This window comes from Globicephala melas, chromosome 13 (assembly GCF_963455315.2).
Source record: "Globicephala melas chromosome 13, mGloMel1.2, whole genome shotgun sequence".
NCBI classification, from domain to species: Eukaryota; Metazoa; Chordata; class Mammalia; order Artiodactyla; family Delphinidae; genus Globicephala; species Globicephala melas.
This window is the reverse complement of record NC_083326.1, coordinates 28,698,345-28,725,393: the sequence shown is the minus strand read 5'-3', so window position 1 is coordinate 28,725,393 and position 27,049 is coordinate 28,698,345.

Below are 27,049 nucleotides of genomic sequence, written 5' to 3'. Positions count from 1 at the left end.
ATCTTTATTCTTTTATAGACAGCTTTTCCTTAAAATGTTCCAAGTACTGAACCCTAAGCTGGGTTTCCCTCAGGTGTCAAAGCCTGCCAGCTCTGTGGTTTCCAGTGAGCGAGGCCACTCCACCCCGTGCTGAGGCCCCGACTGTCAGTGCCGCAGGATTCCCGTAGGATTTAGTGCTTCTCTGGCACCGGGGACCACAGGGCCTGGGGGCCGTGGGCGCACCTTTCTGCCGCCACTTGGCCTTTGCCGGGTGTGGATGGGGCGGAGCGGGGAGGACAGAGCTCCCCTCCCGTTCCCCCACCCCCACCTCGCCGCTGGGGTGTTGCCTCCATCACTGGGAAGGACAGGCTGCCGCTTGGAGGGAAGCCCTCACCTTCCCTGGAACGTCGATAAACCGTCGGGAGGGACAGAGTCATCACTTCCGGTTCAGGAAAAAGATGAGGTTTGTAAAAAGTAATTGAACTGCCATTCCTTCCTTTATGGATGTCCGGGGATCCCGTGGATATGGGCGGATGTGGCCTCCACGGGGCTCTGGGGTCCACGCAGGCGCTGCTGCAGTGGGTCAGCTCCGGGCCCGAGGGAGGAAGACGTGGGCATGGTCCACCCCGGACAGGGCACCGAGGGCTCTGCTCCCTGTGGACAATGCAGCTTCTTATTTCACATTAAGGGCCACTTCAGGACGCTGCGACACAAAATAAGTCCTAGGATTTAATCAGTAACAGTGTGGAAGGCACACGTGGTCAGCTTGGTCAGACACGGGTGTCGACTTTATCAAAGCTCCACGCCAGCCCCGTCCACTGCGTTTGGGACAGTGAGTCGTGGCAGCCCTGGGTTCTGCGGGTTGGGTCATAGCTGTGCGTGGAGGAGTCCTTCAGCAGCTGAGACGTTTCTGCTTCACTCAGCAAACCTTGCCCTCCTGTGCCTGGGGCACCAGAGCCAGAGCTGCAGACCGAGACCCCGGATTTGGGGCTTCCTGGCCCCCCGTGTGGTTCGTTGGCAGGTTTTCGAGGCTCTGGGGAGTGTGCGGACCCCCGTCCGTAAGTGCTATGTGTTGACTGGACGCTCCAAGGTTGGTTTGCGTCTCGGGTTCCCTGTGAGCCGCCCGTGTCCCTGCCGTGGGGACCTTTGCAGAGAGGGACGCACGTTCCCAGCCAGCTCTCTGATGTGCGGGCCGTGCCCACAAATGTTCACTGACTGGGCGTTTGAAGGGATGACGGAGCCTGAATCACAGAATATGATGATGCAGAAACATGAAGGAAAATACTTTTTATTTTACCAACATTTATTTACAAGCATTCCCGTCAGCCTTTTATGAAAGGGCTAATGCTCCTTTTTATATAACAGTAAAATGTACAAAACGTTCATCTGCTGTCTTACAATCTGATAAGGCCAGTGTCTCGCCCTTCAGGGGCGGGGAAGGAACACGACAAACATTCTGGGACGTGGCCTGAACTTGTGAGGGCAAGAAACTGAACTGTGGAAATTTCCTCCCTAACCTGACCAGAGAATAAAACAGTGCTTCCGAGGTCCCAGGGTTTACTTAAGGATGCACTCATTTAATTAGGGCATTTTAATAATGACATTTATGTTATTATTGGCGTTTTAAGTCGATTTTGGGGAGAGAGTTAAGAAGGGTGGGATGAGAGGACAGCTCTTCCAGCCCCTGGAGAAACATACATATACAGACTTTCCCCGGAAGAGGGGCTCTAGACCCCCTAAGCCTCACCTGGTGGGCACCTACTGCTCCCACTTCACTGCCCTGCCCCTGGGTTGAGGAGGGGCCAGGGTTCGCATAATTGTCCACTAAAAAGGTAAGTCTGTTTGATCATGGTTGGAAATGTCAAATTTGAGCTGCTAGAAACTCCGTCACATCAACAGAGAAATTACACGTTTTGGTCAATACATTTGAATAAAATAATGGGATGATTTATGAAAAATCTGTTAGGCTATGTGGACTTCAGTTGCCTAAAGTATAGAAAGAAGGAGTTGGATACTAAATCAACGTCTAAGTTCCTTTAAACTAAATAATTCTATTCTGTTCTCTTCTATTCCATTCTATTCATGGCCCAGTGCTAAAACCAGAAATACTTTCATGACATGCAGGTCTGACTTACTGGCATTTCCACAGCACATAAAACGGCATATTTAATGCTTTAGAATTATAGCAAAAATAATCGAAAACGTTCACAGGGAACGGATTCAATTTCCATCAATCTTATTAGAAAGAATCTCCAAGCTGTGGCCACATGTTTACTACTTAATAATTGGTTAGTAATTACTCATTGGGTTCAAAATGGTCAACGCACTTGTGCATGTATATATAGCCACATTGATATTTAGGGAAGAATTAGGACAAATGACGTTTCCAGGGAGGGTCATTTTTCCTGCATTGATTTTAGTCCAACATATGCGATAGTTTCCTATATGATGATGATTAATAACACACGTTTGTTCAAAGTGCTGCTGGCTTTAATATTCATGGTCAGATTTGACCCTCACCGTCCCTGGGGGTGTGGACCTGGATCTCCATCTCACGGGCGGCCCCGATGGCCCGCAGACCCAGGAAGCACAGGCTTGGACCAGGCCTCCAGGCGGGCTTCTTGATCTGATGGGCTCCCAATGAAACCGGCAAATACCTGTACTTCTCAGCATTTCTGTTTTACTGGAAGGTGCAGAATGTAGACGTCCCGTGTATTTGGTGGTGACCGCAGTGCTGGCGGCTGTGAGCTGGTGGTCAGTGCTGTGAACTGGCTTAGGTTCCTCCAAACGCCTGTGGCCTTCGAGAAGCCTCCTGGTCTTTCTGAGCCCAGCTTCTTCATTTTCCTTTTAGTTACTATGGAAATGGACGTGCTGTGATTATGAATAAATAGCAAAAACGCCCTTTGCCAGACTCCTTGGTACAAACTTTTGGGTATGTGGGGAAAAATACCCATGAAAATGCCATAAGGTCTTTGACAGCAAAGAGGTATGTGAGGCAAGGTGGTGGTATCATTATTTCCAGAAAGATGTGATTTTTCAAGCTCCTGTTAGACCAGTGTTGATTCCTGCTCAGAGGCGGGCCCTGTGGCCGAGCCCGCGGGGACGATGTGATGTCGTAAGAGGCTGTCCTGAGACAGGTGCAGCCAGGAACAGCTCCTAATGTTAAGGCGGACACGACACTTCCCGAGCTTCATCAGCGTCTAATGGGGGTCATCAGTCCTGTAACTGCCGACGTGGCGTCTGCGTCTCAGCGTCCGTCAGTGTCTTCCTCCGCCAGGGAGCCAGGATTTCAATTTTTATTTATTGTTTCAGGAACCCCCAGGATCAGTCTGAGAGCCTGTTTTTTTTTTTTAGCACTATAGACAACTATACGGACCGTGCCCCCCTCCACAGGAGGGGCGTGGGCGGGAGCCCGGGCGGGCCCTCCGTGGGGCAGCCTGGCCCCCGGGCCGCCTCCGTTGCGCGGTGCGGCTTCACCTCTGTCCCCTGCTCTGTCTGCTGCCCACTCTCGCCTGAGCCCCGACCTCTGGCACTGCCCACCCGCATGACTGCGAGTCTGGACAGCTGGTCTCCCTGCCTCAGGCTGCCTGCTCCACCTGCCTTGGGGTGTGCTGCTGTGGCCGCGGCGCGCCCCCGATGTCTGTCCGCAAGCTCCTGGAGGCTCTTCATGCCTGGCGCTGGTGCCCTGCACCCCTCCCACCGGGCATCTTCTCACAAGGCGCTCCAGCCCCCTGAGGGACCACGGTCCTCGATGGAAGGATCCCTTCACACCCTGCTGACCTCGAGCTGCCTCTCACTGCTTCCTTGTTAAGAGTGTCTGGGGTCTCCGGAAGGCTTCCTGGGATGCCCTTGGACTCATCCGTCCTCAGCTCCCCTTTGACAGCTGTGGCTCTTGTTCCTGTCCGAGAGCTTCAATCAACAAACCAGAATCTCTGTGCCGGCTTGGGTCCACGACCGCGTTAAAATCCAGCGTCACCGCTGCCTTGTCGGTTCCAAACTATCCAGCGTGGGCGCCTCCCTCGTACCTTCAGGACACGGCCCTGGTCCCCATCACCCCTCGTCTAGGCGTCTCCAAAGTTCAGTTTCTTTCCACCTGCTTGTTTTCTACTCTAGACTGTACACTGTGGTCACGGCTTCCCCGAAACACCCTTGAATCATGTCAGGCTCCAGCTCAAGAACCTTCCGTGGCTCCCTACTGCTACAAAAAGTGGGCCTGGTGTCTGAGGACGTCCACAGCCGGCCTCAGTGCTCACCAGCACGCATCTCCCATTATTCTCCAATTAAACTAGTTTGTGTAATGGGGCTGGCCTTACTGTTCCCCGAGCTCCTGGACAGTTTCACCGAGCCCAGCTCGGAAGGAGGCGTGAGGACAGTTGAAGTCTGTAGCAGAAGGGCTAACAGCGGGACACGTGCCAGGGTGCGCATCCCCGTGTGAGAGTGTGAGGTGGGGGCTTCCGGAGGACGTGGTGTCCACGGCGACGGCCTCACGTGATCCTCGGATGAGGGCAGGTCTAGAGCAAGCAGGGGCTCCTGGGCCCCCAGGTGGAGCGGACCCACGCTGGCAGCCGGCCTGGGACGCCGCTGGGACCCGGCCTGGGACGCCTGGCAGCTGCAGTATGAAGGACGCGGTTTCTTGATGGCCGTCGGACCCCTTCGAGGACCGTCACCGAGGGAAGCTCGGGACTGGTGATGTTTTTCTTGCTGCCTCAGCCATGATCCCTGGGGGACTGGAGGCAACTCCCACCTCCGCCCTACGCAACATCACATTTGTACCCAAATCGGCCGCCATGGGAAGAGTCCCACCATGGGAACCAGCAAACAGTACACATAAGTTTGTGTGTGCACGTGTGACTCTGGGGGATTAGGTCCTAACTAGTCTGGCACGCTAGGTGGAGGACTCGTTTCTAACCTGTTACCAGCACACCAGGGCTCGACACTGTCAGAGGGTCCTGACTGACGATGTCCCAGCTCTAGTCAAGGCATGTGGAGAAGTTCCGGTGAGGGAACCTCCGGGTGACTGAGTTTTCCCCCCCTCATCCCAGGCTCCCGGAGACCCTCCGGGGTGTCCACCCCCAGCAGTACAAATTCCAGCGTCACACTCTGCTGTTTCCTTGGAATATCGTTTCTCGCCAAGTGTGTTTTCCCAGCTGCAGAGTTGAGCCGTTGACTCAAATATGAGCCTTTGTTGCTCGTGAAGGACAGTCCTCACGCGGAAGGTGGAAGGTGGAAGGTGACCAGCTCATCTCTCAGATGGGAAGCTGCCCACGGGGCGTTGAAGATTCAGTGGCCTGATGGACCAGGGCACACGTGTCCCAGGGGCCATGGCTGGAGGACGCCCCCTCCGGGAGCTAACCCCCCATCTGCTTTCCTTCCTCTGTGCTAACTGAGCATCTGTTGCTAGCAAATTTCCCAGAATATTTCCTTCTCCTTTCAAAATATTATCCTATATCGAACCTCAGAAAAGTAACAATAAACGACCAGAAAATGACATTAGAAAAAAACAACACTTTTTGCTGTTGCTTGGGTTCATTTTTGCTTTAGTTTCACCATGTTTAGCAGCCAACCGTGTAATTGCTAATTTTAACAGTTAAATTTACAGTTTTAAACAGTTTTTATGATGCCCAGCTCTGTCAACTTGACAAGTCTACTGTTAAAATAACTGCTTAAACACTGCATTTATAGTCGAAAGCGTTCTTTGTCGCTGCTAAATTGACTCATTTCAACGGCTATTTTTGTCAAAATCATTTTTTCAAATTACAGCATGAGAACAGCAGTTTCTGTAGCTTTGAAATCAAGTCGCTCAAACTGCTCGGGATACATAGAAATATGGCATTTTAAACTGCTTCTTTTAAAAAGTGGGAAAATCATATATTGCACTTACAGTGCAAACTATCCAATTGATTTATGGTGAGAATGAAAATGAACTGCATGTGGCGGTCCATCCGGGTGTGAGGGACTGACCTGAAGCTTCCGTGTGGTTTTCCTTCTGTTCCAAACAGTTTCTGGAGAATGTGATGTCTTTATTTTTCTTAAAGATAAGTGGATTTATCTTCAGAGGGGAAAATTCATTATAAAAATTAGCATCGTTGACAGTGACTGTTAAACATTAAGCGTTATGGTGTCATTGAAAATGTTCACATTTAATTCACAGTGATTTACATTATTTGTTTATGTAGGAGGTGAGCAATTTGGAAATTAAAAAATACATATATTTTGTGTGCTCTAAGAAAAATTCAGGATAGTAGCGTCTTTGGTTTTATAACCTATGTTATATAACCTATAATAATATGTTGTATTATTTTATTGCATATGTATAAATATATATAAAACACAAGTTCCAAAATATATATATATTTCTGACACAATATCATTTGTGTGTATACATGTGATTTTCCCTGATCAAGTTTCTTCTAAGAGCTTTTAAAACTTCGAATTACAAAATTATCATTTCATTCCATTTCTTCCCCTGCTTGTCATTTGGTTTTCATTAACCTGTATCTTTGGGGGAGATTCAAAGCAATTATATAGTCTTAACAGCAGAAAATCATTGTTATTGAACAGTATCTTAAATTAATGTGTAATTGATCAAGATGCAAATCATTCTTTTTAGCATTGAAAAGAGGAAATCAGTGTGCTCCTAACTCAGAGCACCCTGATAATCTCAGGGAGAAATAAAAATAGAATAATGTCTGGTGTGGACTGTGGGCATCTGCTGGGTACGCAGAGATGCTCTGAGCACCCTGACAGCGTAGTTTACGCTTGTGTTGGGTTTCTCACCAGCTTAGGTGACCTCTGCCGCTCTGGAATTCAGGGCCTAGGGAACCCTGCAGAGGAGAGAAGGGTGCTAGCCCTTTGTCACCATCTCCCTTGTCATCTCTTTCATAAGGTCTGTGTTAGGCGCTTGGGATTTAACCAGACTGTAACGCACAAAACTCTGAAAGTTTATGTGGTGGAGCTGCAAGCGTGTAGACCAAACTGAGTTAGATGAAGGAGGAAACACACCAGTCCCACGATGAGGCTAAGTTCACTGCAGAAGGGAAGGATGAATCGACATGTAGTGGACAGAAGAGTGGAAAATAGGGATGAGGAAAGTTTCAGAAATTTTTATGGGTGAAACTGGAGCAACTCCTCTAAAGAAAAGTAAGCTTTTTTAGGAAAAGCTGTTGCTTTTTGTTTCTTTTTGGTTTTTCTTTTTTTGGTTTTTTTTTTTTTGCATTAGAAAGTGGAGAAGTAAGCTTTGAGCGAGTGGCAATTTGTGGATAGTCACACGAACCAATGTGTTTATAGCATGTAGGTGTTCACAATGGTTCTGGAATAGGACACATGTACTCGAGGATGCGTCCCCAGCTGGATCCAATCTCACTGTTAAACACGAAGCACCATACTAGCTTTGCCGTCGGTCTGGCTGCAGGTGTGGACACAGGTGAGGGTGATTATCACTATCACTTCACCAGAAGCGACCGTGAAACTCAGGAGGGTCCCTGTCCTGATGGACGCCCTCCCCACGGTCTGTTCCGAGAGCTGGGACACTTTCCTTAAGCCCTGCCTGGACCCTTTATCAGCGATGCTTCCCTGGGCATCTTCCATCAGACGGTCCTCTCCTCTCCCGAGGCCCCTTGTCACGTGGCCGCCCAGGGCGGGAACCAGGCGGGGATTCTCCCAGCTGGCAGCGCACAGAGTGCGGCCTCGAATGCCAACCGAGGGAGTCCCCATCCCTGGGACACGGCTCGTGGACCTTCCAGACGGGCCTTGGGGAGGATTTTAACACTGACCGGCCCTTCTTCCTGTAACACTGGGAGTGTTATTCACACGCATCCCGGCCCTTCCACTCCACCTGCACTGACGCAGTCACCTCCAGGGACACATCAGCAGTCAGAGCAGACTCTCCGCCGGGGCTGCCCACCCACTCATTTCAGAAACAGGAGTTCTGCTTCCCTCGCCCACAGACATACGGCCACTTCAATGCCTTCTGTCTGACGGTAGCGTTTACTTATTTCATTGGGCCTGGCTGTGTAAAATCTACAGATAAACTCCATTTACGGGTGTATTTTTGAACAAGTATTGGATCGTTATAAACTTTTCAATGCGAGCTAAAACAAAGCAACTCACTAAATATTTCAATTTGCCCACCTGTTCAAATTACTCCCCACAATGGGGTTGCCATTCACACTGATCCCTTCCGCTCCTTCCACGCTATTGTCTCAGTTTAACAATAGATGCGGTTAATAAAATCCAATTAAAGATGAGGGGAAGCAGTTTGCAATGGTTCAGATAGAGTATCTGCTCACGAATAATTAGCATAAAGATGCAGACGTTGTTGGGTGAAGAATTTCCAGAAGCATCTGTACCACCGGTGTCTCAATGGCCGTCCTCAGTCTGGGTGGCCATGGCCTCATCACAGAAACAGCTGCTTAAAATGTGTCCCTGGACAGAGTCAAATAAAAGTATTAGCCTAGATCCGTATTGCGGTTCACCGTACTTGCTGTGGTTCCCATTTCTCAACCCGTGGACCAATCACTAGCTAGCCGTTTAGCGATCAGGCGGACCCCACCCACGCCCTCCTCAGAATCGATGGCCTTTTTGGTCAGACACCTGGCTGGTGACAAGCCAATTAGTCCAAACGGTGGAATCAGTCAGAGTGTGTAGACACAGCCCGACTCCAGCCGGCAGGATTGGCATTCAGAATTTAGATAATTTCAGACAGACCCGTACACTCTGCCCCTTTGAAGAAATGCCTTCCCCAAACACTTACAGAACTAATTGACCAATTAAAAAATATTCGGAAAGAGTGAGCGGCTGATCTGAAACTTTCTGACAAGTTGCCCGCACTCTCGTTTAATAGGTTTCCAGACATATGCTCGGCACACGTGGTGCGGGGTCTCGGGCCCCTCCAGGGCTCTCCCCACATGCTTGTTTCCGTCCAGCTGCAGAGCTGAGGCCTGCTTCTCGCGTGCCTCGCTGCGCATCCCGCTGGGGGCCCAGATACTTGTGTAATCGGAAGAACCAATATTGTCAAGTGCATGTTTTTCCAATACACACAGTCACGCTCAAAAGTTCTTTCCTGTGAGGTCAGCCCGGGTGACCTCTGCAGGGGGGCCCTCTGTGAAGAATGGCTCCCAGGGGCTTAGTCTGGGAGCTCTGCTTTCCTTCTCACCCCATCCGGGGCAGTGGGCATCCTCTGCGTGAAGCCCGTCTCCTCAGCTGGTTGGCCTAATCCTCCTGCAGTCGGGGGTGGTAATTTAGCTGTTTCATTGCGGCACAAGGGAAACAGAGGTCACCACGATGGGCGTGAGGACCCTGAGCTCGAAGGTCACACCCCAAAGGCCACTTTGGCAGCCCTTCCTCACTTGGCCACACTGCCTCTCCCCCTGGGCCGGGTACGGGCTGCCCTGGGCACACCCTGCTCCGTTGCCACGGTGGGTGCGGCCTGTAGTGAGCGGAATGGCTGAAGGTCACACCCCCTGCGCCCACATGTCATCCTGTCATCTGTGTCCACGCGTGTCCCCTGTTTCCAGGGACGGCCCCGCAGGGGCAGTGACACAGACGAATCCCAGAGTGAAGCCAGCAAAGAAACTGAAAGAAATCCTAGCAAAGACTGCAAGAAAAGAGAGCAAATCAAAGCCAAAAGAGTCGGGCGGGTGAATCCCCGAATACCCAGGGCGGCTTGTGGAATTCATTGTCTCTAAAGCAGCAGGGTGTGGGGTGGGGCTCACTGTCCTCCAGTCTTTTCAAGTCGTGGTCCCAGCACCGGACGTCCACCAGGTGCCTTAGATTTGATGAGAGCCTTGACCCCTGAGGTCGTGTCTCGCTGCTGGAACGTTGCCCACCACGATACGCCCTGCGCTCATCTTTCCCGTGGGATAGACTTGGATCCTCTGAGTATTCACTGTTTGGCTGACAGATCCTGTGTCCCTCCCCCCGGGGCCCTGTGTCTGGCGTAACCGCAGCTGGGGATGCGCTGCTTCCTGAGCTCTGTTCACCTGCAGTTCCTCAGAATCACGTCTCTGCCACTCGAGGGGCCCTGTTTGCCCAGGACCAGGGCGCTGGCCGTGGAGCCAGTCGAGGGTCGCCTCCTCCCTGGGGGGCAGCCCGAGCGGCCACTGCTTCCTGCGGGTCCTTCTCCAGGCGACTGGCCCCAGGGCTCGCAGCTCGCTTTAGCTGCTCACAGGGGTCACAGAGCTCTCAGAGGCCTGACTAACCGAGTCCTTCAACGTGTTTAAGTGGATTTTCGAGGTTTACTCCAAACTCCACGTAAATCTTTCTTTAGCACCTGAAAGGCGACCACAGAAGTCCAGCGTCTGAGAAAAAGACGACAGCCATGGCAGCTGCAGACCCCGCCTCCAGGCCTGTCCCTCCCGGCCCACGGTCCACATGCTGGGTCCTTTCCCAGGACCCGTTAGGTAAGGGTCGTACTCTTGTAAACGTTGCTGAGGACGGGATGTCGCTGAGGGTGGGAGGCTCCTGGTGGCCGTCAGAGCACAGGCCGAGGTGCTGCGGGTCAGCAGGCAGCCCAATGGCCCACGACGTGGTGCTGACTGCCGGCCAGGGCTTCCTTCAGAGGTGATGGCCGCATCCTGGGCTAAACAAGCCCCGTCGGGGGTGGGGGGGGTGTTAATTGGCGTGGGCACCGCGACGCGCGGGGGGACAGGAAATGCCCCGTGTTGTCATTGCTTTGGGCCCCTAACAAGGGGCCACGCGTTTCTCTCTCTGAGGCTGGATTTTAGTATTTCGCAAACGTCCTGCAGTGACATGTACACACTACTGTATATAAAACAGCTAACCAACAAGGACCTGCTGCACAGCACAGGGAACGCTGCTCAATGTTCTGTAATAACCTAAACGGGAAAAGAATTTGAAAAAGAATAGATGCGTGTGTATGTATAACTGAATCGCTGTGCTGTGCACCTGAAACTAACACAACGTTTTTATTCCAATATACTCCAATATAAAGTAAAAATTAAAAAATAAAGAAGGGGCTGAGTCGAACTGAGCTGCTCCTTCCTTCCTGGTTAAACGTCGGCTTTGGTCCGCGTCGCTGTCCCTGGAGACTGGTTCCCAGGGTGAGAAGCAGGCTTCTGTTTAGGTCTTTCTCTTAAGCCCCGTGGCTGCTGGCCTTGGGCGTCAGAGGCTGTGATGGAGGGCTGCGCGTTCCCGCCCCAAGCTGCTTGGGAAAGTGACCCCGAGGTGGAAACCGAGTCCCTCTTCCTGTCCTCCAGACCCTGCTGCCTGACACCCCTCGAATGGGTCCCCTGGGAGCTGAGACCTCCGGGTGAGGGTCCCCTCTCCTTCCTTTCCTTCATCAAGACTTGTATGAGGTTCCGGACCTTTGATTCGTGCTATCGGAGGTGATGAGGACGCAATTCCTGAAGACTCACTTAAAAACATACAATGACCGAACACGGACATGTCCATCAATCACCCGCTAAGAACGCACAGCACGTACTTGGGGTGACGCGGTGACCCGCAGGTGACGCCCTGAGGGCAGGGCTGGCACCTCGTTCACCGTCACAGAAAAGCAAGGACAGGCGAGCCTGGGCTGCTTGCTGTTCTGTGGGGAGGCTGTGAGTGTTTGAAGGAGGATGTTCTCTTTCACCGATGGCGCAAGCGAAATACCAGAGGACTCGCGGCTCCTGTCCCGGCCCTGGAGCGGCACCGGGTCCAAGGTCGAGCAGGGGTCAAGGCTGGGAGGGGACGAGCACCTGCCTGGGCCCTGCTGTCCCGTCCGACCCACCTGGTCACCTAGTCCTGAGTGATGCTGTCCACTCCCGCAGGGACCCATTGAGATGGCTCGCTTCGGGCAGACAGACGAGGCGGCCGCTGGAATGCGCGTCGGGGGAGGAGGGGCGCGCCGCGGGCCCTCACGGAGGACACCTGGACCAGGGGCTCAGGCGGCCCTGAGCCTGGGGCAGGGGCGGTAGAAATACCTCAGGCAGTGAGAGGACTTGGACTTGCACAAAGGGTCACATGTGACCAGGGAAGACATGGGCTATAAGACAAAGGTAGGAATCTCGGCCTCGGGGAGAATGTCAGGCTGCTGAGTGAGGGTTGGGGGACCCGAGGCGTTTCTCAACACTCCCGGGTGTGACGCGTAGCGCAGAACCTGGGCTGGAGCCGGCCTGCTCTGAGAAGCCTGGAGCCGGGGGCACCAGGCTGAGAAAGGGAGAGCCCTGGGCTCCTGCAGACGGGGGGGGGAGGAGGGATAATGCTCGCGAAGTGGGCGTGCTCAGAAGCGGGTCTCAGAAGACCCCCCGGACTGCGCTCTATAGGTGGGCCGGAGACCCCCGTTCCCCGAGGCCGAGCCTGAGTCACAAGCGTGCACAGCTGGGGACGGAGCCCGCACGGCCGGAGTGGCCAATGGACGCTGTCCTTGCAGCCGGGGCTGGCGCCAGAGCCGGGCGATGAAGAGCTTGGGGTGCTGGCTGCCTTAAGAGCAGACGGTGCTGAGCTACCAGCCAGGGGTCCAGGTTTCCATGACCTTCAAGGAAGTCGGGGCAGCCGAGGGGTCTGCCTGCAGGGAGATGATGGAACATGACGGCCCGGGAGCAAAGAGATGGGTGGCGTGGGGGTGAGGCGTCCTGCTGGCGTGCTCAGTGAGAGGTAAACAGGAGGAGTTGGGGCCGAGTGTGGCCACCCAACAGAAAGTCCAGACCTGCGCCACGTATCAGCTCTGGGACGTGTGGAAGGAAGTGGGGGAAGGTCCCTGCTGCTGGGGCCAGACTCTGTGCTGGGGTGGCAGGGCTCGAGTAGGGACCCGCAGCAGAGGATTACCTGCCGCCTGAGTGCCAGCCCTGGGCGCTGGGGAGCCCTGGGGGTGAGGGGTGGTCGCCACACTGCCCACCACCAGCAGGGAAGGCCTGGACAGTCCAGCAACCCATCACAAGATGGGATGGGATTGAACAGGACTGCGGGGCTCTGGGAGCTCCATGGTCAGGGAACTGACGCCTGTGTCGCTGCACACAACTGGGTCAGCTTGTGTGCAGCACACGTGTGTATCACATGTCAGCATCTACCAGAACGCCTCGCCCACACCAGGGGCTCTAAGCAACACGTGGACCGAAGGACCAGCCCCTGTCCTGGCCACCCCAGAGCTTGTGTGACGGGCACCAGAATGGAGGGCCCAAATTGGGGCCCCTATTTCTCCCCTAAAATGCCCCTCAGGGGTCCCTGTATTCTGAGCTTGGGTACCTTCCTGCATTCATTCAAGAGTTATTTGATGCAGTGCTACGGATCCTGCAGTCACTGTGTGCACTCAGAGAAACATGACTGAGTGAAAGAGCGAACCAATGCATTTGTACGGAATTAGATAAGAGCAAAAGAATTAGGAAAACAACCCATAATATAGACCATGCTCACGTTTATATTATTTTTTAACTCACCTTGTTTTCTTTTCTTGCAGACTAAACCTTGATTTTGGAAAAACTCAGAAGTCCACAACAGTAAACGTGGAAGGTAAGTTTGATAAACTCTCTTACTTAGCATTTCAAACTTGAATACTTAAAAGAAGGCATCTTTTACTGTTGGGAGTTTGCACTTGAAAGGGAATAGAAAAACGCATATGCAGAGTAAGGTCTGTTGTTGCCTGGGGCTGGTTCAAGTGCACTATTTGATTTGCATTTTCCTAGGGCTTGTTTAGTGTCTGTGATTAAAATAGTAACGAGAAATGATTGTTAAGGATGAAACGTATTTTTCCCGAGTGGAAAGTCTTGCACGGACTGATCAGAATGTTTGAAGAGTGAGAAATAACTATTATTCTGTAAAATCATGTGTTACAGAAGGTGGGAACGAGAATGCTCCTCTGTAAAGTTGACTTTGACAGAGATTGATTATGAAAAATCAAATAATACTTGTTAAAATTTGCGGATTATCTTTTGGTCTTATTAGCCCAGGATGAGCTTCTAGGATTTGTTTTGAATCAGATTTTGTCTGTGGGAAGAAGTTACACGTTGGCTCCCAGAGTGAATCCCCTTCTGTCTTCCTTGCTTTTTGTCTTGGTTGTTTGCTGCCTGGAAATGGACAAGCTTCAATAGATGCTGAATATTATTAGCACATTTTTCTTGATTGAGATATAATTCACACACTTAAGGTACACATCTGAGTGAATTTACGGAGTTTTGCAACCATTGCCACTGTTTAACGGCAGAATATTTTCATCACCCCACGAAGAAGCCCTGCTCCATTAGCTGTCACTCCCCACTTCTAGACCTAAACTTTGCCATTGCTTCTTGGAAATTTGCTGAACTTTCTTATTAACTCTAACAGTTATTTTTCTTTCCAGTCTGGATGGCTTTTATTTCTTTTTCCTGCCTTATTTCCCTGGCCAGAACCACTAGTACAATATTGATTAGAAGTGGTGAGTGTGGGCATCCTTGTCTTGTTACAAACTCTTTCACCGTTAAGGATGGTGTTAGCTGTGGGTGTGTTGCAGATGCCTTTATTAAATTGAGAAAATTCCCTTCAATCTCTAGTTTGTTGCATTTTTTTTTTTAAATCATGAAAGGGTGTTAGATTTTGTCAAATGCTTTTTTGTGCCTATTAAGATGATCATGTGTTTTTTGACTTTTATTCTACAAATATGGTATATTGGGTTGGCCAAAAAGTTCATTTGCGTTTTCCATAACATCTTATGGAAAAACCCGAATGAACTTTTTGGTCAACCTGATAATTCATTGATTAGTTTTCGAACGTTGAACCATCCTTGCATTGCTAACACTATTCTGGACGGGTCCTTTTTCAGTAAGTATATTATGACATTGCTGTCGTAGCCTCCCTCTCTCCCACGCCGTTTAACACACTAGTCAAATGCAGTCAGTAAAACAGAGAAAACTACCCATGGATAGATTAATACTAGCTCAGGAAGCAGGTACGTGAGAAGTATACTAACTTCCCACTGGGTTATGAATTTCAGTTGCTCGTGGTTAATTAAAAATTTCACGTCAGCCAGAGTCTCCTTCTGATTTAGAAGCAAATTCTTCCTGGTTGCACAAAATGGAATTAGGAATGAAAATGCGATTTAAAAAATAACATTCAAACATTTATGGAAGTTTTTAATTCATTAAAGAAATCAGTCACTTTGAGATCATGATTTTAATGTTGATTTGACTTTTTCCCCAAAGAACGTATAGGGAATTTTATGATTTTCCCATTATTCATTTTATATGACTGAATGATTAGAATGTTTTTAATGGCAAGTTATAGAAAAACCCAGCTCTAACTGGTTCAAAACATGCAGGGAAGTCCTTGGCTTGTGGGACGTGTCGAGCGCAGTGGTACTCAGTCTAACACGTGGTTTCTTACGGCTCCAACAGCCTCTCTTGACCACTCTTTTCTCAACCCCCCCAGTGTATGTTTGCTTCTTCCCCAGGCGGGCCTTCCGAGTCACTGACCCCTCACTGAGACAAAGGGGCTGAGATGGCCCAGCTAAGGGCCAGCTCTGGGAATGCGACGAAGTCGATCCCACCCAAACCCATAATGGTCTCAACAGAAGCCCCCCGAGCTAGAACATCCAAGTGGAGGGAAGTGCCGTGCTCTGGGGCGTGTCAGTGCAAGAAGACCCCAGACGACCACACCACCTCTGCAGGAATCTCTCATGATCCCTACTCTCGAAAACAGCCAGGATCAGGCCTGCGGGGTGTGGCGTCCTCTTCACGCTGCCATTGCTTTTCGGGCAGTGTGCTCAAGTCCTTGCATAGCTAGGTGAATTCTAATTTAGAAGATGCACGCTCTCTTCCTAAGTATCACAATTCGGCCATCCATTTCCTAACGACCCTCTTGTTCAGATGTACAACGATATGAGATGAACAACCCCCGTTGTTCAGATGTACAACGATATGAGAAACTTCCTTTGCTCTCCTTTGTCATTACAGTAAAAATCAACTTTTCTTACTCATTTTGTACAAGTTCATGTATTCAAGTGATCAGATGCACACTCTGTGCCAGGGATTATGCCAGGCATGGGAAAATTCAATAAGATATAGACAGTTTCTGTCCTAGCCGATGGATGGGCGTACACTCACATCATTGCTGAAAAATAATTAACCTGGGAAATGGAGATACACGGACGTCAGGTACAGTGTGATGTAAACGTAAAGATGATTTCTCAGCGTGGAGTTCTGGGTGGAGAGCCGGGGTGAGGAAAGGTCTCCCAGGAGAGAAAACCTGGGCAGTTGTTCTGGGCTCATCACCCGATCTGCAGATTTTAAAATCCTTTTGATTCTCCTACTCTGCTCTCTATTTCCTGATGATTAAATTCCTACTAGACATAGGCTGAAAGCATGCAAGAAGCTGAAATACAAATGAAGCACTTGGACGCTGAGTTAAAATGCTGGCTGGATGCTTTCAGAAAATCTGTGGCCTTGATTGGTCTGTGGTCTCCGTCCAGGGACCCCAAGCCTCGTCTTGACCTTGCTTTCCGCTGGGACCTCACATTACCTGCGGGACAGAGAGCCAGTATCCCAGATAACTGTGCTTATTTGGTCTCTGAAACAAAGCCCTTGAGCGGCAAGGGCTGCTTTGTCAGACGCAGGTTGGCTCTGCAGGGGGATCCCGGGTCCTCACGGTGAGCTGATAGGAGAGAAGCTTTGGCAGACGTGGGTTTTCTGTCCCCCCTCCGCCCGCCCCGCGTCCTAGCTTTAGCTGCCCCTTGGTGGCCTCTACCAGTAGGGGGTGTCGAGGGAGGTTTTCCTCTGTATCCCGGGCTGGGTGGTGGTCCTGAGGAGACACCTCTGAAGAGTAATAGGGCCTGGCGGGGTCAGACCCCGCAACTCTGAATTCACGGCACTCCTGGCTCTGCCGTCCAGCTCGTAATAAGCCAGCAGCTTAGCTGCCTCTTTTAAATTGGCTGGGAAGGCAAGCGAGCTTTACAACCCAAACAATCAATTTCAAACTGCCGAACCCAATCAGGCCGGATGGAGAGCGACCCTTTAAATTGCGTGTGAAGTTGGGGGAGGGCTCCCCCGTCCCCCTCAGGGGGTGCGGGCCATCGCTTCCCCTCCGAAGTGGGAACTAGGGTAGTGGCTCGGACCCCACTCAGGCCCTGTGTGCCCAGCCCCGGGCCTGGTCCTGCCGTGGGTCCGAGGAGCAGGGCCCGGGCCGTGGGACCCACAGGGGCACGTGTGACGTCCAGACAGCGCACTTCACGCCCTTAGAAAAGTACGTTGTGTCTCTCGCACGGTCTGATTTTAATTTGGGTAATATTCCCGTTAATAATAACATCTAATTACAGCGTCCATTAAAAGTTAGTAACATTAATTTAGCAGGGAGAAAATCTAATAGAGTTCTTGGAGTGATATTGGCATTTTTCCATTAAATTAATGTTATCAGCTTTTAACAGGATGTCTTAAATGGGCATCGTTAGTGTGGGGTATATTGAACAAATTAAATTCAGGCCCGTAATATGAATCCAGAAAAGATGTCTGTTGGGCTCTTTCATCCACTTGAAATATTCTGCAGCAAGTGTGGGAGGCTGTGCAGGACTTCTGGAAAATTCCTCCAGGGATGGACAAGCCATCTGCCCAGAGTCTGGGCGCCTCTGCAGTGAGCAGGGCCTAGAGGGGCCGCAGGGTAACCTTGACACCCTAAAACCCCTCTCGGGACCGCTCCCTTTCCCCGAGTTCTGTGTCCTGGGTCTCGTTGGACAAGCGGTTCACTGGAAGCCAGGACGTTCTCCAGCCAGCGGTGGGTGAGCTCCGCTTCCGGGCAGGGCTCCCGCCGTGTGGTGTCCCTGGCGGAATGGGTGCAGCACGGCCGTTTCAAAACCCAGCTGGATAGGGACGCAGAAGCTCACACGTGCAGATGGAAGGTTCTGGAGAGGGGGTGCAGGGGGCCAGCGGTGGTCGGCCCCCATGGTTGCAGCTCTGCCCGTTCCTGGGAAGTCCGTGCTGTTGCTTGGAGCAGGAAGCTCCGGGTGCCGGTCCTCCTCGAGGAGATGGGATGGAGCTGGGATGCCGGCATTACCGAGTATCGGGGGACTGATGCTGTCTGACATTTACAGATGCAGAGATTTGTGACTGAGATACAATTTCACCGAGACAGTCCCATAAAAGCATACATTACATACATGCTTAAAGGGAGTTTCTCAGACTTCTATAAAAGTTCCGGTGAGAGATGATGCCGTGGAAATGAGCCTTGACGCTTGGCGTGGGATCAGGCGGCCACGTCCTCGTGCTGGTTTCCAGGCTGCCTCTGCCCCTTCCCGTTCACGTGACCAGCAGTCCTCTCCCTCCTTGTTCTTGTCTGGGGGACTCGAGGATGAGGGAAAGTGGTGGTGACTCTTGGGCAGGGGCTGCCCGTGCACCGCCTGTCTGTGATAAGTGTCTTCACCCTTTATGTGTCAGAAGCACAGGCTTTGGGGAGGGAGGGAGGCAGGGAGGGAGGCAGGGTTATGCATCTTCAGGCCCTTACGTGCAGCTGTGGCCACGGGAGCTCTGGGGGGTGAGCTCTGGAGCTGGACATGCCTGGGGTCTACGCCTCAGGGGCTGGAAAGTTTTGAGCAAATCATTCCGCTTCGGTTTCCTCATCTACAGAGCAGGAGGAAAACAGGAGCATCTTGGAGAGGAAGGATCTGCTGTGAAAGTTATAGGAGGGCTTGCTATTCGTTTGGTCTGAGAGCCAGAGAAAGAAAATCAAACCCCAGCCACCTCTGGAGGTCAGGCAGAAGCCCACAGGGCTCGAGGCTTGTGTCCCCAGAGGGCTCTGACTGGCATGTCCCGAAAGGGTGGGGAGGTGGGGGGAGGGTGAGTTTAGGACAGAGGACGGGGAGACCACGGCACAGGGCACCAGACTTGAAGCCAGGAGCACAGGCGTGCGCCCGGCCCTGCCGAGCGGCGGCCACGGGCAGGGGACGGTGGACCGAGGGGGAGGGGCTGCGTGCCCGAGTCCTGTGGCCACGGAGCCGGTCACGACCCCGCTCAGGCCTCACCAGGTACAGACAGGCATCCTCACGTCTGGTGGCCGAGGCAGCGGACGGGCCCTGATGAGGGCTGAAATGAGTTTTTATGGAAAACACATCTTACACAGCAGATACAGAGCCTGGATAGACTGTCCAGTTCATATATGTAAACAGTGTGTACAGTAAGGCTCCACACACCTGGCTACGTTCAGGTGAATCCGGAAAACCAAGGGAAGGGGCACCTTTCCCGGGTGGGACGTGCCCTGCGTGGCATGGGGTTCGGGTGATCATGAGAGTGTGAGGGGGTGTCCTCTGCCGATGTCCTCAGACCTGTTTCCAGTTATTGGAACGGGAGAATGTCAACCAGAAAATACTGCAGCTTCTTACTTACAGGATATGTTATCTTCAAGAAAATGACTGTATTAGTTGAGACTTTTTCTCTATAGAAAGTCCGGTGCAAGGCTCACTGCTGCTTAGGTGACGTGATTCATTTTTATTAGAAGCTCACTATGCACCGCTCAGATGTGACGCAGCTTCTCTGAAAGTCATTCAGCCTTCTGCGCGTCTTCATCATATTTGACTAAATCCAGTGCAAACTGCTTACATGCAGAGATCCTGAATTCTCTTCGAAGGCTTGCCTGTTTCCCAGAGCGATGATTTTATATGCTATATGTGTGCATGCATCCGTGCATGACGTATACATAAATATGCACTTTGTATATATTTTAAGTGACACACGCCTGCAATGGGAACCGTCTATGTCTGGTTTTATGTGTGCCCAACAGTGAAGTCACAGGTTAAGTTATTTTGCTTTAAAAGTGTAGACGTCAGCATAGATTGACTGACCGAGTTCAAATCCACGTCTGCGTCCACCAGCTGTGTGGTTACGTGTTCTCACTTTTTCCGCAGCCTCAGTCTTCTGATCTGTAACGTGGGGGTTATAATAGCCACCCGTAGGGCTAGTCTAGGGATTAGAAATAAAGTCTAAGGCACTTAGCCCACGCCTGCACAGAGGACTTACTAGATACGGAAGCTATTATTTTATGTTTTCCAATATCAACTTAGAAGTAGAGAAATGAGTTGAATGCCTTCTTAAAGGTATTGCTAAATCTAAGGTTTAATGAAATAATACATATTATTGCAACAGAAAAGATCTGTAGTAATTCCTTTGCTGGTCATGTCACAGTTGTTTCTGAGAGACTGAATGAATATTGGACCTACATGCCTACAAAAATGCCGATTGGAGTTAATGTGTTACAAACTGCTCTCCTGTTTTAGGGCTCAGAAATGTAAAATGGGGCCCTTCCCATAGGAAGCTTACACTGCGATGGACAGAGAAGAATTTCACTTGAACAGCAAATGTCGCCCCATATAAAGGGTAAATTTGGTGCCACAAATACGAAATGATTCTGCAACCCAGAGCTGAGTAGTTTGGTGTACCTGCCATTGAATTTGGATTTTGAGAAAAGTTGTTCTCCCAACTAGGTTATGAAGTAAGACTACAGACAGGACAAAATGTGAAAAAGACAAATTAACTTAAGCATCTGTTTCTGAACGGGTTTCGGGAGAACAAACCGTTTCTCTGTCCCTCCTCTGGACAGTGGAGAGAGGGCACCTCTTGGGGCAAAGCCCTGATCTGAGCCTCACCCACCTCCTGGTCAGTTCCCTCCGTGGTGCTAAGCTACTGTTCATGATTTTCATCTGCTTAAATAACTTTGTCCAGAAGGAGTAGGGCTGGCTTAGCTTTTCCTGATCTCAGAAACACTCCCTCTAGCTGGGGGACCTGTCAGCGTTCAGAGGGAAGGTGAATTCCTCCTTCCCAGGAATTCACCCCTTCTTTTGCATCAAACTGACTGCAGTTTGGATTAATACCTGTAAATCTTCTATTATGAAGTGAGAGTATAAAAGTGCTGCTTAAACAAACTACCCCCTCCCAGGCTGAACAAAGGAAGTCTCTAATGCAAATTAGATTAGCTCTAGATTAAATGCCAGGAACTTGGCTGTATCTGGAGTCACCCTTCAGCCCCCTTCCCGACCTGGGAGACTGACTCTTCCTTACATAGCTCATTACAAAGGAAAAATCACTCCTAAGCCCCTAACAATTAAAAATTTAATGAGCAAACATGTGCATAGAAGATACTTCAAGCTCATTCTGTCAAATGCATTTTAATTTCCTTTTTTTTTGTTATGCTCAGTTATTCCAAGATAAGTTTAAGTTTTTAGCTCCCTAGGAGGTAAGATCTAAACATAATGACCACATGTAAGCATCTGGAACTATGGGATCATCTTTCACAGCCTGAACCACATTAATTGTCCATTTAGGAGGACATGCTGCTCTTCCTGGTACCAAAGTTGATAGAAGTTGTGCCTGAGAGGAGAGGGGTCACTGAATTACGAAAGCCGTGAACTCTCATCTCCATGATATTTCACTAACTCTTATGCCCATGGGGACACTTCTGTCTGTTACGTTTTCTAAAAGCTGCACCTGCAAGTCGGATGTCTTGAGACTCGTCTAAGACGCAGCTCAGATAAACACACAGATTAGGACGTCCTTCAAAGCTCCCTGACTGTTCGTCCTCGGGAAGGAGGGGATTAAGTGATATGGAGACACCCCCAGACGCTTCATGGAACAAAATTCTGACGGAGACTTGCTGGTGGGGTTGGGACCCCTGAACTGTGAGAAGAAGCGATCTTAAAGCAGGTCAGTGAACACTTCACATTTCCAGGTAGCTTTACGGGGTCTGTTTCAGCTTTGAACCACTGTCCAACCTAGGCAGTCATGACGGGTGTGTGTGTGTCCGCATGTGCGTGTCCATTGTGTGTGTGTGTGCCCACATGTGCGTGCCTGTGTGTGTCCACATGATGCGTGTCCGTGTGTGTCCGTGTGTGTGTGCACATGTGTGTGTCCGCGTGTGTGTGGACAGAAGAGGACACACCGTGAGGACGCACGGGGACGTGGCGGAGAACGTCACTGTCACTGAACACAGCCCCGGCTCTCCCTTGAGATTCGGACTGGAGTACAATCTCCTTATTAATGCAAGAGAGGGCCTGCCTATTAAGACCAAACAAACAGTACAGGGAAAAACAACTAGTCCCCACCCAACTCACGTGGTAGGATTTACCGTCGCTGTAAATGAATTAAATTATTAGGTATTGAATGCCAGCCATTCACCCAGCAGCAGCAGCGAACGCATCCGAGTGTAGTTTTTAATATAGCTTTTAGTTTGTCTGGGTGTTTCCGTGAGCCATGGCCGCTGAGCCTGCGCATCCGGAGCCTGTGCTCCGCAACGGGAGAGGCCACGGCAGTGAGAGGCCCGCGTACTGCAAAAAAACAAAAAAAAACAAAAAAAAAAGGTGGTCCGTGAAGAGCCAGCCTCGTTGAGTAACTAACTGGTCTGAGGTCCTAGTGGACCAGAGGAAACACACAGGGATGTGCTTTGTGGCTTCCCTGCGCGGAAGATACAAAGTACAAAATGCATGGCCTTTTTAAGTCAAAAACCATGAAAACAGTATGTTTTGAATTTTCCATTCGGGCTTATCTAAATTCAACTTTCTTTTAAAATATGTAGACAGTAACGAATACTTACGTATCCGTCTACACTTTGGAAATATTGGTCATCGTTACCAGTATCTGGCTTTTTACATTTCCTCCTGGTGGATGTCAGCAGCGTGGTGAACAAGCTACGACCACTAGGAGAACATTATGAGGAACTGGATACATCCACAGCAAACTGGTTGTGCTCAAAATGTATTTTCAGTTTCCTTCTGTGTATATCTTAACATCCAGCATGACACGCTGTGTGCTATAAATAAAAGATCGTGGAATGAATTATATGCCTTAAATTATACCCCTTATAAATGACGACACCGAAAAGAATAGTAGCCAAGCTCATCATTGAATATCCTTTAGGATGTAATGGTATGTTTTGTTTAACTGGTCAGATCAGGCCATCAGTATAACATAAAACATAAATTAGCATCAAGCTCAAACAAATACAGATATTTGTGCATCTTGTTGTGTAATCGGGGCAGGCGGAGCTAGAATGTCGCTCTGCAGAGCTTGTTTTTAATTAAAAGAGCCCCAGATAGAACCATCATGCTTAACATCAGAGAAAAACCTCAACGCAGTCTGCCAAGCAGTCCCCTTGCAACACAACGTTTGCTTTTCCTGTGGGTGGTAACACTCTAGGTCCGGGTAATGCGACTTACTGATTAGCGCTCTAAGCGCTTTCAGCGCTCTCGATAGTTTGGGGAGCACAAACCTCCCGCACCTCTGACCTCCCCTATGTCCTGGGAAATGGGCACACCTGGTTCCTCTCGGCGCGGAAACACTCCTTAGGGAACGGTTGCAGCGAGTAAAGCCTAGTCTTCTAGGAAGTGACTTAATTGGGAGGCGGTTTTACGCTTTTCATGGGTTTCTTGGCAATCTTTACACTTCTGTGAAGATGACTAGGAATTGCTCCTTCCCTGTTCGGCCCTCCGGAGCCGTGGAGACGGCTGTCCTCAGAGCAGTGGTCTTTGCAAGGTCATCAGGGCTCGCTGGGGCTGGGGTGATGGACACGGAGCTCAGAAATCAATCACAATTAGCATGGGCGTGAGCTTCCTGTGTGCAAATGTCGGCGGGAAGGACCCCAGGGCAACGTGCGGTCAGAGAAGCCGGTAGGTTTCAGGACTCGGTCCCTCTGTGGGGCAATCAGAGTCTGATCTCATCATGGTCAACACTGACGTTCCTGGAGACCAGCTTTGGTGTGTTTTGGCGGGAAGGGTCGTGGCAGGGAAGTATTTTGCGATCCCTGTAGGTGCAGTCGGCTCTGTAAGAACTGAAATTTGCTTTACACGAAGGCTCGGGGAAAACATCTGGGTAAGATGAAGCTTCACACCAAGTGGTCCCCATCCTAACACATCCCCATCACTGGAGCCCGGCTGCTGTCCTTGCATCCTTTCTCCCCCCAGTACAAACCAGTACCGTCTCCTCTTTTTCTCTGGTTGTTCCCCCACCCCCTGGCCCTGCTTCAATCTCATGACGCCTGGGTCCGTCTCTCCAAATTAATCTCATCCTCTCATCCTTCCTGGTCTAACTCCGAAGTTATTTCTTCCATGAAGGCTGCCCTCCCCGCCCTGGGTATATATCCCTCCTTAGAATTTCTATAGAAGAGATCATGCAGTTTGCTGTCACTTGTTTGTTACAAACGTTAGGTTGGGATTCTCCACTATGCTGGAGAATTCTTTGAGTCCAGGAAACTTACAGTGCCTTGTAGAATTCAAGGGGTAGAGTGGACTGTCCTCAAATACTTGTGGATTGATTGGTAATGTGAGTCCTTCCTGTATTGGACTATAGAGTCCAATATTGACATAAAATTCTTATGAAGGTCAACGGTGATGGCAGACGTCATGATTATGTGAGACAAATCCACACGAAGAAGCCTGTAATGTCACGTACCTGTGAGTGTGTGTGTGTAAACCTTGCCTTTTGTGTGTCAGTCAGAACATGCTAAGTGTAGTGACAGATAGAGGTCATTAAAAGCAAAGGAAAGAGAAATAAGAAAAGAATGAAAACAATAATATTCAGTGACACCAACGTCATGAGAACATGGTCTGTTTACGTTCATACATGTAAGAGTGTGTTAAGTGAAACTGGAAAAAGAAAATTTAAGAATAGACTTTTCAAGCGTCTTAGAGTAGTGGAAGCAGGAAAGAAACGACCAGTGGTGGATGAAGATGCCTTTCACCAGAGAGTGAGGACCGACCAGGGTACAAGGTGGCGTGGGGAGCAGAGGAAGCCTGAAAAGAGGAAATCGTAACAGAATCTTGTGCCAAAGAAATTTATTTTCATTAAGAAATAGGCTTTGTTTCCATAAAGAAATTTATTAGCCAGCTTCAGAAAGAGAGCAGGGTCCCCAGAGAGCGTTTCTCTGCATTGGGAAGACCTGGGAGGCTGTAGGAACTCCCTGACACCACGCGGACCACAGGGACAGCGATCCCCGGTTCCGTGGCCTAAGGGTCCTCTGGAGCCCCAGGGGCTTGCGCCCTAAAATCTGGCCTCGAGGGTTGGGTTGTGGAAGACAGTAAGGACTCCTTGTCGGTGTCAAGGGGAGCGTGTGAAGAAGATAGCGCGCAGTGTGAGGCCGCCCAGTGTGGGGGACGTTTGCCACTTTGCTGTCTGCCCAGTTCACCAGCCAAAGGAAACACGAATATTTACTGTGATTGTTCGAGAGGGACGTGTAAACGGTGGTGCTACGAGAGGACATCCAGGATCATTCCCTGCCTGTGTGCCCGAATGGCTATGAATGTGTGTGTGTGTGCGCACGTGGGTGTGCGCACTTGTGGTGCATTTCTGTGCACGCGTGGTGGCGTGTCTGTGCATGACTGTGCATGCACGTTGCCCTCACCCCAGGCCTCAGCGACGAGCCTGGAAGATTTAAGTGTCCGGTGGGGCAGGCCTCGTGTTTGGAGGAGGCTGACTGACTTGGCGGACAGAGCTTTAGTTGGAGTGTCCTGGCGTGAATTCGCCTGAGCAGGGATTTGCAGTGGGAATTTCTCTGTCCGCCAAGGACGGCAACCTTGCCAGCTCACTGCGTCTGATGGGGCCTCTGTCAGCAACGGCCCCAGCAGAGCTGTGCTGCAGCTGAGTGCTGGCTCTGAGGGCCAGGGGGAGCACAGGGGACCCAGAGCCGGGGCAGCTTGGGCAGACCTGTGGATCAAACGTCCCTCCTGCAGGTACACCCTCACCAACGTGGGGAAGCGGATCAGGGGCCCGAGGAGCTCAGGGCAGCCGTCCTCCGTCCCAGCAGGGAAAAGGAAGGAGCAGAGGGGCCCAGTGCCCAGGGCCCCCCAGCAGGGAAAAGGAGGGAGCAGAGGCGCCCAGTGCCCGGGGCCCCCCAGCAGGGAAAAGGAGGGAGCAGAGGGGCCCAGTGCCCGGGGCCCCCCAGCAGGGAAAAGGAGGGAGCAGAGGGGTCCAGTGCCCGGGGCCCCCCAGCAGGGAAAAGGAGGGAGCAGAGGGGCCCAGTGCCTGGGGCCCCCCAGCAGGGAAAAGGAGGGAGCAGAGGGGCCCAGTGCCCGGGGCCCCCGAGCGACGGCACAGCCAGGGCCTGCTTGACAGATGCTCGTGGCAGCTCCAATCGCCTGGGCCCACGGCTCAGGGTGACCAGGAAGAGGGAACGTGGCGTCTGGAGGATCCCACCGTGACACGGCCTCGTGGGTGGGCGGAGTCGTCAGCCGGCCTTTGCTGGGCCCAGCTGCTCGGTTCTCTGTAGCCTGTTAGGCACAGAGCTGCGTTTGTCCTGCGCAGCCTCTGGGTGAGTTGGGGTTTGAGCTAATGGGACGGTCAGCAGCTGTGACGTCCAGCCACGTGACTGTGAGCGGCAGGTCCACGTTGGGAACCAGAATGACCTGTCTGCTCTTTAACAGGGTCCCCGAGCGCTCGGGGTTGAAGGCAGGGTTCCCCTTCTTTCTTCCGGGCCTCTGGAGAGCTGAACACAGCTGTTCTCTTCCTTCAGTCCCCGTGCTTCTCACTCGCAGACTGACCCGTCTCTGGGATGCAGGCTCTGAGCAGACTTGTGGGAGACCTTCTCCTTCACCATCTTCTTCATCACCATCAGCATCACCGTCACCACGACTGTCATGACCCGTCAGCACCATCGTCATCATCTCCGCCATCTTCATCATCATCGCCACCTTCATCAATATTATTGCCTCAAAGCACTTTGGAGATAGACCGTCTCAGCATGGACCAGGAGATCGACACCTACCCCTGGTCTTTCACAGGCTCTGCCGTCATCTTCGTGAACTGTGCTGACGGTCTGAGTTTTCTCTAATAGTTCCAGTCGCCTAAATACCAGACGTGAGATTTATCAGCAGGTTTCACGTGTGCTCACTAACAGCAGCCCCAGCTGGAGGTAACGCATCTGTGTTCCGCTCACCGGGTGGTCACAGGGGTGGGCCCAGGATGGAGAGGCGGGCTCTGCAGGCTCTGGGAAATCCATGTTTGGAGTCTTCCTGTGAGTCTGGGACACGTGGTGTCTGGAATTAGACATGTTTGCATCTATGACCCTGCTTTGGCCCGAGGTTCAGGGGTCTGATGAGATGCTGGATGGAGGCGGTATCCCTAGCAAGTGTCAGCATCGGTGTTCCCGTGTCCACAGAGGTGACACTCTGGACAGACGCACTGACACAGCTCCAGCGAGG